The sequence below is a fragment of the Sprattus sprattus genome (assembly GCF_963457725.1).
Source record: "Sprattus sprattus genome assembly, chromosome: 5".
NCBI lineage: Eukaryota > Metazoa > Chordata > Actinopteri > Clupeiformes > Clupeidae > Sprattus > Sprattus sprattus.
The window spans coordinates 43,116,706-43,132,280 of NC_137924.1; the positions used below are offsets into that span (position 1 = coordinate 43,116,706).

General features: G+C 40.7%; 1 protein-coding gene across 1 annotated transcript in view; it reads left to right on the forward strand.

The window, feature by feature from the left end:
• Positions 1–1,186: 1,186 nt before the first annotated feature.
• LOC308365123 (F-box/WD repeat-containing protein 7-like) overlaps positions 1,187–15,575 on the forward strand; it is a 56,579-nt gene continuing 42,190 nt past the window's right edge. Inside the window, 1 exon segment of the mRNA XM_080838460.1 lies at positions 1,187–1,563. The gene's annotated coding sequence lies outside the window, so the exon portion shown is untranslated.

A 15,575-nucleotide genomic window follows, 5' to 3' on the forward strand; every position in this document is an offset into this window, starting at 1 on the left:
CATGATAAACACAATTTTACAGACGCCATTATTTTGTCAGGTCTCTCCTTGGTGGCATTCCACTTTCCTTTCTCTCCCTGATCTCCCATCCACATCCATCTCTTTATATGTGTGCTATTTGTTGGACCTACATAACTATGCTCCTGGGGACAGAAAATCACATGGCCCTCCAACCTGAGAATCTAATTAAGGGATGACTTTACAGAACAGTTCAGGTCATATCAGTGAGTAATAAACACTTGTTAGTAGCCTACAATGTTAAAGGCACCCAGTGCAACTTTATGTAAACATTCAATGAAAAATAAACATTCAATTTCTAGTCTTTTTTACACGTAGTAAGTTTCAATAACTCCATACCATTACATATCGACATTCAAGGAGCAAAGATGAGACGTCGTTGTGTGGTGAGAACTGATAGAAAATCGTAAACAACAACAATCGCCGGTGGGGAGAAGCCATTTTTCCATTGACGGGAAGCCTGCTTTATTTATTGTAGGTTAAAAAAAATAAAGAAAATGGCGACGATTGTTGTTGTTATCGATTTTCTATCAGTTCTCACCACACAACGACGTCTCATCTTTGCTGCTTGAATGTCGGTATGTAATGGTATGGAGTTATTGAAACTTACTACGTGTAAAAAAGACTAGAAATTGAATGTTTATTTTTAAGCCTCAAAAGTTGCACTGGGTGCCTTTAAGGGAAGTGAATACCAAGTCAGCGAGAAAAGGGGCTGTGTATCCTTTGTCATCAGTTTAGCCTGTTCTGTAGCAATGGCCATGGGGCTTTGATGTCTTCAAAAAGGACAAACATTAGGCTACAAGTAACATTGTGACATTTTTTTTTTTTGCCTTAGCCAAATACTCCATGCAGCTGTTTGAGTCTCATGACAGATTCTTAAAGCGTCTTTCCCTGCAGTGTAAAATGGCTCAGAAAACAAGATTCATGCACCCATAATTAAAAGGCTAAATAGCAAACAACTCAAGCACTAATTTGGCAAAAAAAACTATTCTACAAAATGTGGGCTTTGCCTACGTTATCTAGACTACTTATAACTGAGAATAGAGGTAACTGTTTTTTTTGATCGTTCTTCTGTGAGTCACAATTAGGCGCCAACTTGAAATAAATAGAGAATCTGACGTCATATCTCTGCGTCGAGGTTTCCCTCTGTGAGGAGTCTGTGCGAAAGGGGAAAAGACCAGCGATAAGTGAGTGGTTTTCTCCCACCGATTCTTTGTGTTCAAGCAAACAAATAGGCGAAGAGCCTTACTCGGGTACTTAACCATTTTCTACAAAATCATTACTACGGACATCAAACTTTCAAATAACCCGCTGAATCTTATAAGGGGTCTTGCAATCGTAGCCGGCGAAGCAAGTGGGAGGACGACGTAGCGATAGCGATTTAGCATTTGCAGTTTAGGGGGAGGGTAGCCTCACCACTGGACTAGATGAGTGGGAGAGCGGCAAAGTGGACATCAAGGGCATCTGTCCATCGGAACATTTAAAAACGAGTTTCAGCACCTTGACTCGGTGTGGTATCGAGCAGATTTTCCAGCCTTTTCTAAGGTGAGTAACATTACCTCGTCTGCAACACGTGCATTTATATAAATAACGTTAATGGATGGCAAATCTGAAAACAAATTCGGGAGACGACAACCGTTGGAAACCGCGAGTGGTCAAAGAGTTTGAAAGCTTAGGTTTGGATGAGAGAAAGTTTAGGTCAGGTTTGTTTTGCAGTAGTTAGCTATGTACTAATATATGACGTTTGGAAATCGGATGTTTCTGTTGGTAATCGCACGTTGTTGATGTTTTTCAGTGATTTAGAGTACCTGCTATCGCACAGTCTTTTTGTCTTCGTTTAACGTTACAACATATAATAGGTATGTGTTGGACTACTACGTTGTTTGAAACTTCTTCCGTTAAACTTCTTTAGCAACCTAACGCTACCAATAAACAGCGAAGTTACTAACGATTCGTCGGTTCCACGTGCACGTTGAGACCGGTTTCCGACAGTATGGTCGCTTGCCTTTAAATGTTCGTATCATATTGTTTGTCAACAATGCGGCGCACAGTGATGTCGATATCGCCCTTTGATGTGTCTGGATGTGTGCGTCGATGTTAAGTATTGTATCAAGTCTTCTTCAAACATTGTGTCGTTATGGCCACCTCCCGGGAAATTTAAATAGCCATGATGTGAAACTCATCTTGTGCTGTGCCTAACGCTGAGCTTCTTCCGCTGGTTTGTCGTTTGATTCGATACAGGCGACTGTGCTCAGTTTGCTGCGAATACGCTCTCAATACAGCTGTTTTGCTGTATTTGTTTTGGCTGCTTCGCACCATCACGCTGTGATTCGCGGATTCGCTGAGCTCGTGCATAGGAGACGCCGCTGGCATCGCGCTTCCCTCTCGCTTATTATCGCCGCTGGCCACATGCATCCACGCTTCCGAATTCAGCGGGCTCTATTGTTTGTGCTCTCCCGGGAAGATGGCCTGGACCGCTGGAGGAAGGCGCTGATAACTCTACGAGGGGCGGGGGAACTAAGCTTTCATGACCGTGACTGGTTTGTCAGGATTTTGAAGGACGGAGGAATGCTTTTTAGTGGCAGTGTTCTCAGCGGGCATGTGTTTATAACGCATTTGTCTGCCTGTCGAAAAACTGAGTCTCTCTGGTGCGTAAATGCCTTAGATTAGACTCGGATCCATTGTTAGATTGTCATATCAATGCCCGAGTCACCAGCAGCAACCGGGGTTAGGATTTCCGTTGTGCAGTCCAGGCTATTAGAACACTTACTGCACCGTCATTTGTGTTTATTTACAAAACAAAATGTTTTTGTGGACAGAGAAGTGAAACTATTGATTTACTCGTGAGTACTACCCTGGAGAGGTCAGGGCCAAACATGACAGGAAACTGCTGAACTTCAAGAACAATGTCAGTTAGCCCAGGCAAACGGTTTGATTAATATTATCTTGTTATTCTTTTGTTTCATGACACAACAAAAGGCAGGGCTATTTCAGCTATGACATCCTGTCTCCTCTGTCAGTCTTTAAAGGAGAGTGAGGAAGAAGTGTGAATTCCAGTTTATGGGCGTGGGTGATTGTGAGGGCTTGCAAGTGAGTGCCAAGTGTGGAAAACAACATGATGAAAGCTTACGGTGTGTGTTTCAGTTTCTCGTGTGTGTGTTTCAGTCAAGAGTGGGATGTGAATGGATCTGAGGATGTTCTGTTCTGTCCTGTCACCTTGCTTGTACTCTGCTAGCACTATTATTAGAAAGTTAGAGCTTTCAGCAGAAGTAGCATCTGACCCGGTACCCACCCGCCCCACCCCCCTCCTCATACGTTTAGAGTAGGTGACCAAAACACTAACCATAATCAGATGAAAGATGTGCTTAATTTGTTGATGTCATATTCATTTCACTTGATTTAAAAGGCACATCTTGCTGTTGTGATGAGAGCCAAAGTTGCATAAATGGCTCTAACTACTTTGAATGCAGACTGACAAACAGCACACACAGCTCTACTCTGACACCTGTTACCCCTAAGTCCCCTGTATTCAGACATTATTTATGCTGTCCCTAAAAAGTCTTAGGTTTGGTTCTGTCCCACATAGAATAATGCCTGCCCGAGCTCAACACTGCAATGTTTTTGTGAACGTAACTAATGCTTACTAATCATTTATGTTGCCCACAGGCAGCTGTGATATAAGGGATTTTCTTTTGAACCTTATTATGATGCCATATTTGTTGATTGAATCGATGCCTCAGGGTTGAATGTTAAGCAAACAGGTAGAGTTCATTTCATTGAGGTGATTTCTTTGATGAACTTGCAGAAATGACATACTTGTAAATGTATGGTGATTGTACCAGATGTTAGCAAAGACCCTCAATTGGATTGGATACTATGGGCAGGCATTTTATCTTCATTGTATCTTGCTTATTTGTATGTGTGGGGGGAACTCCACTTTCTCTGGAGTTCCTTAACAGTCCCCCCCCCCCTGCAATCCAGACTGAATTTAGAATGCTGTCCTCCCTGTTGGAGACAATAGCCACGGGAGATGTTCCGAAGCATCATGTTTAGTTTAGTTAATTGTCTACCTTGGCAACGACACGTCTGGCGCTCGTCCTACTGAGCACCTGGTCCTCGGCTCGTGTGCACTCTAAATGCAGCGCAGTACACACACTGTACTACTGACTATTAGAATTGAGAACAAGCTTGAATATAGTTTGATCTCTGCATTTCATCCCACCGTTGACTGCAATTGTATTTCACGTCAGTTTAATGGACACAGTTTAATATTGAGGAAGCATTTATTTATTATGTCTATCTATGTGTGGGGAACCCTGCAGTGCCTTGAGTTGAGATGTAAAGGCCGATTGGCAGCTTGTATTGTCTCTGTCCCAACAAATGCTTTCCAGGGAGGTAAGAGTTAAGTCTCAGGTTAAACCCACTCTTATGCACGGTCTGCCTCCTTGTTTCTTGACTCGGCAGTGCAGGTCATTGCTCCCCCTCTTACATAATATTGGTGTGATGGTATCCTTGGCCTTGTATAAGTGGTGCCATGCTTGGCATGTGGAGGGGAGAGGAGCGTTTATAGGCCCTGGTGAGGATCTAGTTGGCAGCAAGCCAGGCATAGACGAAAATAACTCATGGTCCCAGCAGTGTATAGTGATATCAGGCCACTGTCATATATCAGGACTCGGGGCTGGACATGCCTGAAAACACATATTTGATTGAAAATCCTCCCTTGTTTTTTGCTTGTTTTTTTTATTTAAAGTAGGAAACCTGATCAGGGACCACTTCAAACCACTAAAGCTAACAATTTGGGTTGCCATAGTACAGTTTGAATTTGGATACAACTCCGGTGACTACTCAAACGTCAAAAAGTAGTGCTTAGACCACCAGTAAGGGAAGTAGGCCCACGTGCTTGTTTTTGGTTGGTCATCTCACTCAATGTTTGCTCATCTCACTCAAACCAACCACCTGCTGCATGACTGAAGGGTGTGTGGTTCTTATTCTCACTAAAACACTCCAAAGCCTCTGATGGCAAACAATTTGAGATGATGAAACTTTAAAAAGAGGTTTTTTTGTTCTTTTTTCCATGACTGAACCCTTTTGGAGCCCGTGAGGATTTTACAGTTACAGTTTTGAGTGAAACGTTTGTTGCTGAAAAGGTTCTATGCAAAAGGGAGAACACTTCATCTAGAACCTTAAGGATCTATTTACAGCCTTTCACATTGAAAACCTCTTTTGCTTTTTTGTCTTGCACAAAGGACAGCTGACCAAGTCACATTAGACTGGTGACGCATCAAACACTGAGGCTGGCAATTGGTCTAAAATGGGTCATCCAGGCTTGAGTCACCTGGCATGATGTCCCCTGTCACTCATGCACATGTCTGTGTTTTTAGCCTGTGTGAGTCGGTTTTACAGGTTTAACTAGGGCTAGGTGATATGTGAAATTAATTTGAATAATTAAAGTTTTTGCTTTTGAACTATGTGAGCGATTCTATTGGTCTGTCGTTGGACAGTTTTTAATGTTGTCACGTTAATGTAGGGCCAATAGTTTTCCGCATCAAAAAAAAGCAAATTCCGTGTCACGTTTTTGATGATTCCGTGTTTCAGTGTTCCAAAAAAAAAAAACAGCCGTAAAATGGCTTTCTGCACGTTAACTGTATGAAAAACTCTGTTGATAGTTATGTTGCCTAGCAACGCTGTCTGCGTGCGTGCAGCCCCCTCAGATAAGTTAGTGACGAGTTCAGTTTTATGCCAAGTAGGCCTAGTTGACCATACTGTGCCTTATACATTTCCAATGCTTTAATCATCATTGTTCGACCTGTATGTGATGCATTATGTGCATACCTAATGAAAGTAAGGGTTTTCATGAAGTTGCTACTGTGATAGATCGTGTATTAAATACCAAATTTTGGGCTACCTGCTAGTGCTATTAGTAGTGATTAGCATGCTTAGCGGAGATTTAGCTATGTTCTCTTCTTATGTTGATACGCTGTAATAAAGATGGGTTCAATCCTGTTAAGATTTCGACTGGATGAGATATGAATGAGATCCATGTTGCCTAGTGTAATGTCCACTATTATATGTATCTAGTAATATTAGTTGTGTAATTGTTATTATGTAGCAATAACTCATGTTAATGTAATTCAGTGCAGTGCTAATTAGTCCCCATAAAGAAGACTGCTTTGGTAACTCAGTGAATAATACGTGCCCTTCTTAGATTGTTGTTTGCCAGCCATCAACAGAACAGAAGACTTAACATTTTTTGTTTTTAATGTGATTGGGAAGATGAGCAAATGAACGTGACTACCGTTGAAAAGGGGGGCGTGGCCGGAGCAGAGTTCAGCGCAGACGTGACATTTTCTGACTGCTTTTGTTCTTTAATTAATGTTTGTTCATTGTTGCGATCGTTGCTGTGTTTATTTGAAAGAAATTCAGTCTTACAGGGTAAAATACAGGGGGTTTTGGGCGATTTTGATGCATTTTGATTTTGGGCGGGGAAACATAGCTAGGGAAAATATTTAACAGGGTAGGGCGGAATCTATGGAGCAGCACTATGGTTTCGACTGAGCTAAATACCAGGAAGAATGGTTTTATTACTAGTGCAGTGCCCGTAGGAATTATGCATTCTGTAGTGTTAGCAGACGTAGGTGTAGGCTAGCTGTTGTTCAGTGCAGAACTGGGAGGATAACATGACGACGTGGCCCGACATAACTTACAGCGAGAATTGCGCGTATTTCGTGGACTCCATAGCAACAGATGGGAAAGCAATGTACAATCTGAAAGCCTCCGAGGCTTATCAATATAAGCTACCATTTGTATCGGCCACTCTTGCGTTGTGATTTTGATTGGCACCCAGCTGTTTATTCATACACTCTGACAGGTTTAATGAACACAGAGCAAAGGCGATCACACACAGTATCGGGACACATCTGAAAACCTCTCATTGCGTCAGTAGATGCATGAACGCATGGTCACTGGTTTAGGCTTACCATCAACATTGAATAGAAAGCTAACTCTTATACAAATACATCAAACTACAATATACTACTTAACATGGTAATGAGAGTTGGTTACATGCGAGGCCCATACGCATCAACTTTGAAACTTAATATAAAGAAGCTTAAAAATTAGGGATACACCGATGCCACTTTTTTACAAACCGATACGAGTACGAGTACTTTTATTTGTGTACATGCCGATACCGAGTACCGATACCGATACTTCCAAGATTTGGTTTCCATGAAAGATTTTATTTTATTTTATCCTCTGCAGGTTATGTCAAGCCTATAGTACAACATTAACAGTAGGCTATCCCAAGCCAAAAATAAACAGAGCTTTCTGGTTTAAACAAAAAAAAAAGAGTCAATATCATCACATTAGACAAAATGTAAATATAGACAGATGGCAATTTAATTTGCTGCATAGTTAACAACACAGTCTGCTTAACAAAAAGTGAACAGAACTATCCTGAATAAGAACATGAGCACAGTTCAGTTACAAAAGTATCAACAACTCTCTTCCTCCCCTTCTCTCTCTCGCTGTCTGTGTGCGTGCGCGTTTTTTTCTTTTGAAAGACAAGATTGGTTGCTTTGGTCTCTTGCGCCACTGGCATGAGTGAACTTTGTGCACTATGGTGCGTCTTCAGATGTTAAAATCAAATTGCTTGTGTCAAACAAAGTACTTTCCTTTCCGCCCCTCGACACTGTAACAGTGCAGATCTTACACTGTGCCTTACTCCTGTCATCATTTATCTTAAAATGAGTCCAAATCGCCGTTAAGGCAGCACAACGGTATAGCGATTTCTTACTTGAGTTTAATGTTGACAATGAACTGGGCTACGTTCTTGCAGCCAAATTGACACTTGCCTAATGTTTGACTGTGTTAGGGAAGTTGTTTGCAACCTAGCCAACATAGCTATCACAATAACATTGCAAATAAGTTAACGCAAGAGCACTTAATATTAGCATCAGGCGGAAAAACGAAGAAAAAAAAACGTAATACTAGCATCAATGTCCAAGAGTGTTAAAACAACCTTGCTAACATCGCTAACGGGATGTCTTGCTAGCGGCTACTTGCTAGCGGGTGTTTATGACAAACTACTAGCAAGTCAACAAGATTCCTGAAACACAAGACAAGGCAGACGTCCTCTTTTACCCTCACATGTCCTCCTTTCGATACCTAAATGCGTCCGGGTAAAAGAGGAGAAAACAAATACATTCCCGTCCCCGTCAATCAACCGTAGCAAATGGCAATAATATGTTTTAGGCGCAGCGTCGCTAAAGACAGTAAGCTAGCCCCTACACTTTGCCTATGTAACAGCAGTTCTAAGTTAACTGCACAACATAAAAAAGCCGAAGATAGCACTTACCTTTACTGGAGGTCGTACGTGTTAAGTTTAAAATCTCTAGCGAAACCGTTATCTTACGCAAGCCACCTCCACACATCGTATCCAAGCTGTTATTGAATTGATTTAAACTGCAAGTTCAACCTCAACTTATCTGTCTGCAATACCTCTATGCAACTCGGCGCTCTCACACCTGGCAGGCATAGACAGTAGAGGAGAAGAAAACACACGGGTTAAGACGCAACACTGGGTATCGGTTTTTGGTATCGGTAATTTAAAACGAGTACGAGTACGAGTATTTTAACGAAGTATCGACCCGATACCTGATACTGGTATCGGTATCGGTGCATCCCTATTAAAAATAAACAAAACGAAATCAATCACTGTCTTTAGATTATAAAGAAGCTTAAAAATAAACAAATAGATAAAATCAATCACTGTCTTAAGATTACCTGAGCAAAAGTCTGTATCTGTTCACCAAGAAGAATTTGAATGCGGACCTCACCTCCTCTATCCAACGGTATTCTGAACTTTGAGTGAAGGCAGGATAGTTTAATAACGCTACGCGTTTGATTGTGACGTCACTACCCATAGTGCCGACGGGACGGGAGACGATAACCCATTGTTTCCTACGGGAAACGGTAAAATACAAATATCTCGAAAACTATACATTCAAAATCGAGGATGCACAGGTTCATGACATGCGTAAGCTACATGCAAAATCTCATAACTAACGGAACTACCGTCAGGGTGATACGCCCTAGACAGACAGACAGACAGACACACAGAGATTCCTGGATTTATAGATAGATAAGCTACCATTTGTAGCGGCCACTCTTGCGTTGTGATTTTGATTGGCACCCAGCCGTTTATTCATACACTCTGACAGGTTTAATGAACACAGAGCAAAGGCGATCACACACACTATCTTCCGAATGACAGCCTCTCCCAGCCAGGGTAAATGCAGACTGAGGTTTATTATATTGCAATAATGAGAAAACAAAGTCTACACACGAATTACAACAGATACATCGGGACACATCTGAAAACCTCTCATTGTGTCAGTAGATGCATGAACGCATGGTCACTGGTCTAGGCTTACCATCAACATTGAATAGAAAGCTAACTCTTATACAAATACATCAAACTACAATATACTACTTAACATGGTAATGAGAGTTGGTTACATGCGAGGCCCATACGCATCAACTTTGAAACTTAATATAAAGAAGCTTAAAAATAAACGAAACGAAATCAATCACTGTCTTTAGATTATAAAGAAGCTTAAAAATAAACGAATAGATAAAATCAATCACTGTCTTAAGATTACCTGAGCAAAAGTCTGTATCTGTTCACCAAGAAGAATTTGAATGCGGACCTCACCTCCTCTATCCAACGGTATTCTGAACTTTGAGTGAAGGCAGGATAGTTTAATAACGCTACGCGTTTGATTGTGACGTCACTACCCATAGTGCCGACGGGACGGGAGACGATAACCCATTGTTTCCTACGGGAAACGGTAAAATACAAATATCTCAAACTATAAATTCAAAAATCTTCAAAATCAAGGATGCACAGGTTCATGAAATGCGTAAGCTACATGCGAAATCTCATAACTAACGGAACTACCATCAGGGAGATACGCCCTAGACAGACAGACAGACAGACAGACACACAGAGATTCCTGGATGTATAGATAGATGATTTTAATATTTTAAGCCTATCGGAACATCAGGTTCTGATACGATGTTGACCATTATTTTATTGCTCCTGCTGCTTGCTCTTATTGATTTTATGTAAAGCACTTTGAATTGCAACTCTTGTACGAAATGTGCTATATAAATAAAGTCTTACTTACTTACTTACTTACAAAATTATGTTTCCATTTGAAAAGTTGCAATTCCGTTTTTAATGGCCCATTCCGTGTCAGATGGTTCATTCCGCGTATTCCGTCCGTTTTCGCGGAAAACTATTGGCCCTATTAATGCTGCCGTTCAGGCATGCCAGTAAACCGTAGATAAATAGCAAGCGGCTGTATAGAGCACAAAACAAATCGTAATTGTTTTGTGGACGGTACATGTAAAGCACGGATCGATGTCTCCAAAGCAAGTGCTGTCATTCACAGAAGCAAACGTAATTCGTGGATAATAAAGTTATCTGTACACATGCATGGAGTCAGGATAGTCCTAGCAAGCTACCATATAATCCAATAAAGTGGTGGCATACGCGCTAGCTGTAACCTAAAACTACTCTTTGAAAGCTTCAGTTAAGACCTACAATACTCTGCATCGTTCGTGTAGCACATTTCAGATCAAACCGAGTCATTATAAACATATAAAAAGTTGTGTAGATAGCTTTATTCATGTAAAATATTCCTCACTTCAAGCAGCCATGTTTTTTTTGAAAATTCCCGAGCTGGTTTCGCTGTGTGCTCTGGGATAGCCCTTGGAGGAGCAAGTAAGGTCTCGGATTATCTTAACTCCAATGGCCATATAGCCCTCAATCTTATCCCTTAATCTTGATTAAACTGGGTATTGAGACACCACTAGCTCTCACATGAACACTAGGGCTGTAACGATACACCTACCTCACGATTCGATTCGTATCACGATTCTTGACCCACGGTTCGATACACCCCACGATATTTTTATTATTATTATTTTATTTTTTTTTTACCTCGCGATTTTTAAAATATATTTTCTCATTCACATTAGAATAAGTATGAGCTATAAAAAATGAAGAAACAATTTATAACCAAATATTGAGGTTTTTATTACTCAAAGCAATGCTGTTGAAAAACATTCAACAAACTTCGGAACCTGTTATCTATCTGCAGAGCAAATGTCAGGCTCATACAAAAACATTAACGTGAATTAATTGATGCTAATACCTAGAGCGGTCTCTATAGGATTTCCCATATACGTTAGCATTAAGCTAACGTATTTTCTACCACAGTAAAACATGCAATACTATGTAATTGTTTTTAGAAAACGAATGTTACGTGATGAGATTACTAAAATGTAGTCTGCATGTCTGCTCAGTTTAGCAGTGCTACCCAAGCAAAGGTTTGAAAAGAACTTCAAGCTTCAGACTTTCTGTTAGGGAAACAGCTTCCTATCTGCCAAGCAAATGGCAGGCTCATGACAACACGCGCAACCTTTGGGAGGATGAACTGCACTGAGTAAATTTTGCGCAACAATTAACCCCAACGCTGAAGCAAGCAGCCGCCTTTACTAGCGAACCAAACTTTTTGTATCAAGTGACCGCTGAGGGCATGTCGCGGTTCTGCCTCCTCGCATCGCGATGCAGGTTCGTGGCTCAGAGTGTCGCGATTTCTCGGTTCGATCCAATATCGTTACAGCCCTAATGAACACGCAACTTCAAGGGTAAGGGGGAAGATAAGGGGCAAGGGGAAGAATTGAGATTGGGCCTAAGGCCGAATCTCGATCCTTCCCCTTGCCCCTTTTGCTTTGTCTTTGTCTTGTCTTAACCCTAGCACTTGCAAGTGTAAGGGCCAAGGGCTGAAAACTTTCCCCTATGAAATGAGACGCCACTCGTTTTCGGGTACGTCATGCGTGACTGTATGAGCTATGAAACTAGCGATTTAAAAAAAAGTCTAATGAAGAACATGGTTGCAAATATATATGTATACAACTGTGTAGAGCACGAAACAAGACTGTCGTCATTTTTAAATTAATTATAAGCCAAAAATACTTACATGTAGTGTATGTAGCATGATAGCTGGCAAGCTACCATATAAGCCAATGGAGTGGTGGTATACGCGCTAATTGTATCCTAAAACTACCGTTTGAAAGCTTCAGTTAAGACTTACAATACTATGCATCGTTCGTGTAGTACATTTCAGATCAAACTGAGTCATTATAAACATATAAAAAGTTGTGTAGATAGCTTTATTCATGTAAAATATTCCTCGCTTCAAGCAGCCATTTTTTTGGGAAAATTCCCGAACTGGTTTCGCTATGTGATCTGGGATAGCCCTTGGAGGTAAGTGAGCTCTCAAGTGAGCTCTCAAATAATCTTAAAAATAAGGGGTACATAGCACTCGATCTTATCCCTTAATCTTGATCAAATTGGGTATTGAGACACCACTAGCCCTCACATGAACGCGCAATTTCAAGGATAAGGGGTAAGATAAGGGGTAAGGGGAAGTATTGAGATTGGGCCTAAGTCTCAAACACTATAATTCATGTGTCTTCACCTTTGTTGACAAACATATTGTCTGTACTGCTGTAAAACTGTAAAGTTTACTTTTGTTGTCCCATAATTTTACTTCCTGTTTGACTGTGTTATCAAATGCAAATCCCATCTCACTCTATGAATTTTACGGAACTGAGCTATACAGTATCTGTTTAATCTGGTAAATTGATGAGTCAGTGCAAAATCTGTAACAGAGTTTGGTTGCGTTTTTTGTATGCCCCATTACCATTATGACATTTTATTAACAGCAGCAGGTACAGACAAAATCAATGCTTAAACCATCTTTGACAGATATTTTATTCTGTGAGATGTGATGGCACTGCATTTATAGTAGTCAGGTGGGTCAGGAGGTGGCAATGCCCATTTCTTGGTATTTCTGGTTGTAAATGCTAAATCCTATATGTGTAGCCTGCCTACTGCACTGATAGGGGACACCTCTGTAACTATCTTTTCATAGCTATTTATCCAGAAGTGATGAGGGTTTCCTCACTGTGGCAAACATTAATCATAATCATTGAGGAAAACAAATGCATTAATATAGGCTAGTCTTCATCAGTCGAAAGAACAAGTGCATTAATATATGCTAGTCTTCATCTGTCGAAAGAACAAGTGCATTAATATAGGCTAGTCTTCATCAGTCGAGAGAACAAGTGCATTTATATAGGCTAGTCTTCATCAGTCGAAAGAACAAGTGCATTTATATAGGCTAGTCTTCATCAGTCGAAAGAACAAGTGCATTAATATCGGCTAGTCTTCATCGGTCGTTAGAACAAGTGCATTAATATAGGCTTGTCTTCATCAGTCGAAAGAACAAGTGCATTAATATAGGTTAGTCTTCATCAGTCGAAAAAACAAGTGCATTAATATAGGCTAGTCTTCATCAGTCGAAAAAACAAGTGCATTAATATAGGCTAGTCTTCACCAGTCGAAAAAAATAAACACTAGCCTAGAGCATGGTCAGTCCAATTAAGTTCTCCATGAAGCATTTTAGCTTTCAACCTCCCAGGGCCTTCCGGATTAGCAGAGAATCATACAGTAGTGTAAAGGAACACTGAAATAATTGTATATTGTAAGCCTGATCAAATGAATTAATTTGAATATGTTGGGAGATATTCCTCTGTCCCCCTTTTAGCTTTTCTGCAGGTCTTGGAAAGAACAAAACTAGGGTGCTCTCATTTACTGTCACCCGAGCGAACACCGAGATTTTGCTATGCCCTTTTTGGCGTCCTCGTCCGTATCTCAGCTTCTGAAGGCTGTTGACACTTGAATTTGGTCTCAAAATGACCAGAATATGAATGTTTATGTATGCACTGTGACTGTTTCTAAGCTCTAAAACCTTTACCTTTTGAGACATTTTATAAATACAGGGAGTAGTTTGTCAGTAAAAAAAAATGGCATCCTGAACAAATTTAGGCTAGTCCTTACCAAAACGATACTACACTTATTGGTCATTGCTCACTCGTAGCAGTTTTTTCCTCTCCATAAATAATATTTTCATTACTGCTGGCTGTGCCTTTTTCTCTGTGATGACGTCTACTTTGCCTTTGTGAAACAAAGCTGCAGTAGTAAGGCGTTTCGGTCGAACACTAGCAGTGTAACTCCTGAAAAGGCATGCAAAAACGTAAAATAACAGCACAATTGGCACTGAGAAATGGCTTGATAGCTTGCTTACTTGTGTCTTTTGGTTATTGTAGTGAAGGCTGTGTATTTTTCCTTTTTTATAGATACATTTTCGAGTGGTGGTCTAATCTGGACCACAAAACCTCATAGTGCATAGCTGAGGCAAGTTGGAACAACAGCGGTGTTTATCTGTCCTTCACATGACTTTATACCATGAAAACAAAATTAAAGATGATGCCAGGACTACTTGCTTATAAAAAACATATTAAAAAGCAGCAAATTGTTGCATACTGTCTCGAATGGCAACCGTTTTAATTGTTGAACTAGCAACTGAGAACATTTTAAGCAACAAGGTCATTTTGCTTGTGCACAGTTCAATTGAAATGTGTGATGGAAAATGTAGATTGTCTAAGGCAAGTGAAAGTGGTGTTAATCATGGCTCTAGACAAGGGTTGTCCTGTTACACTTTTGTTGACTGTTTTTTTTTTTTTCTACTACTCTGTTTTGAGAGACACAGTATCTCACTCCCTCCTGTAAAACTCAACCGTAGGTAATCTTTCTCATCATGGCTAGGTTTTTTATGCATCTGAATGCATGAACACCAGTTTGTTTGTATAAGCAGATCTTTCACTGAATACAGTCAGACTTAAAATCAAAAAGCCATTGCGCTGAAATGAGAAGTAGACATTTTTTTCCCTGAGCCTGCGTATATTTTGGTAGAATGAAAACCGCACTCTCAAGCTTTTCTCTTTTAACAATAAGACCAGTTTATTTTAGTACAAACGCGTTTCGGCCTAATAAACTGGTCTTATTGTTAAAAGAGAAAAGCTTGAGAGTGCGGTTTTCATTCTACCAATAGTTTACATTCTTTTACTCGTACCCGAAAACGCATTTATATATTTGTTTTGAAGTAGAGCGCGCCTATCCCTACGAATACCTGCGTATATTTTGACCACCTCCACAATGGATACTTGGTAATTAGGTCTCAACTGACAGATGCAGGAAGAGAACTAGCATGTCGTTCTCACCATCACACTGATGACTCCATTTGTTAGTTTCGCTATCCACCTTCCCTCAATTTAACCAAGGGGAGTTTGACTCCTCAACCCCACACAGTCTAGTTCCCTTTTGAAGCACGGTCACATTTACACCTGTGGTGGTAAAATCCATTCCCATTTCAGACCTTCTCTTCCAGCCCAGCGGCTTTAAAGACCGGCACACCCCCGCACATCTCCCACATCTCAGCTGCCTCCTGTGGTTGGGACCTGCGCTTAAGCTGCCTGTGTGCTCATCTGACCAGGGCCATGTTTGCTCAATAGATTTTATCAGGAGTTTTGACAGATGGTGTGCTGCACAGCCCTAGCTGGCTGTGTGATCTGATGTCGAG